The sequence below is a fragment of the Eufriesea mexicana genome, unplaced genomic scaffold, assembly GCF_001483705.2.
Source record: "Eufriesea mexicana isolate 0111107269 unplaced genomic scaffold, ASM148370v2 scaffold2978, whole genome shotgun sequence".
Taxonomy (NCBI): Eukaryota; Metazoa; Arthropoda; class Insecta; order Hymenoptera; family Apidae; genus Eufriesea; species Eufriesea mexicana.
The window spans coordinates 13537-15246 of NW_016911011.1; positions in this window are offsets into that span (position 1 = coordinate 13537).

The following is a 1710-nucleotide window of genomic DNA, read 5'->3' on the forward strand; positions in this document are numbered from 1 at the left end:
TGTTATAAATTTTTTAAATTTAGAATAATTTTATTTATTTTATCAGAATGACTTTTATTTATTTCATTTTCTTGATCATATTTTCATATATATAGAGCTATCATTTCTACTTATAATTCCCATTTGAGGAATTGATTGTAAAACTCGTGAAGTCAATAAAAAAAAAAAAAAATTCGTATATATAGTTTACCTTCCATTGAAATTGGAATTAATTGACCTCCAATAGGAATTTATATATTTAGTTCAATTCAAACTACATTATTTAATAAAATTTTATTTTTTTCACGATTCACAGTATCTATAAGATATAATTTTATATTAAATAATAAAAAAATTGAATCAGTTATTTATTTAATTTTCACTGTGATATTAGGAATTATATTTGTAATGATTCAATTATTTGAATATTAATATTCTTATTTTACTATAAATGATGGAATTTTTAGATCATTATATTTTTTATTAACAGGATTTCATGGATTTCACGTTTTAATTGGATTAATAATATTAATTTATTCATTAATACGATTAATATTAAGTCAATTTTCTAAATCTCATTTAATATTTGAATTTTCAATTTGATATTGACATTCTGTAAATTTAGTTTGATCATTTTTATACATTGATTTATATTGACTAATTTATTTATAAAATATGTTTTTATTAATTTTAACTTTATTAATTTTAATATTATCAAATATATTTTTCTCAATAATTTAAAAAAAAAATATAGACAAAAATTTACCTTTTGAATGTGGATTTAATATAATTTCAAAAGCTATTCTTTACCTTCTTCATTACCTTCTTAATTAATATCATTAATGTTTTTAATTTTTGATGCTGAAATAATTTTATTAATACCTATTATTTTAGATTTATATAATTTAATATTAAATATTAATTAATTAAATTTATTAATTTTATTTTTATTATGATTAATTCTATTAATTGAATGAATAAATGGTTATTTTAATTGCTTAATATATATACTAGAAGAATTACAATTAATTTCTCATTAAAAAATTATTAAAAATGATATGTATATATATTTTATAAGAGTTAAAATTAACACTTTAATTTCGACTTAAAATTATGATTGAAAATTGATCTTATATGAAAAATAAATTGGATAAAGCTTCTAAAACTTTATAACTAATATTAAAAATATTATTATTTCTATATTTAAAAAATTAATATTTTCCCCAATATTTTCAAGATTATACTCTTTACTATAAGCTATTTAAATTTTAATTGTAACCAAAATAGAGGAAATACATTGTTAATAACTTTATTGAATTAATATAATTCCAATTAAATTTTATATTCCTATAATTTAAATTTAAAATACTATATTTTCAATATAAAAGTATTTACTATTGAGGAAGAGCATTTAATTAATATTTAAATTTAATATTTACTATTTCCTTAGGGTTATTGTCGCATCGCGATTGAATTTTCGATAAATTCTGACAGGTTGTAAATCCGTCTCGTGGTCTCGTTACGTTGCCCGCCAAATCAATATAGGATTTTTAGCTATATTAATCCTATGCAGACAAAAATCTGCGTGACTAATAAAGAACAACTCTCTCTAATAACAAAACAAGTTTATTTAATTGTTGTAATACACCGGGTTTCTCTCGATTGTAGCACTCAACGTCTCGACTAGACACCCTCTATTCTCCACTACACCCCGTCTACCTCCCTTGTTTA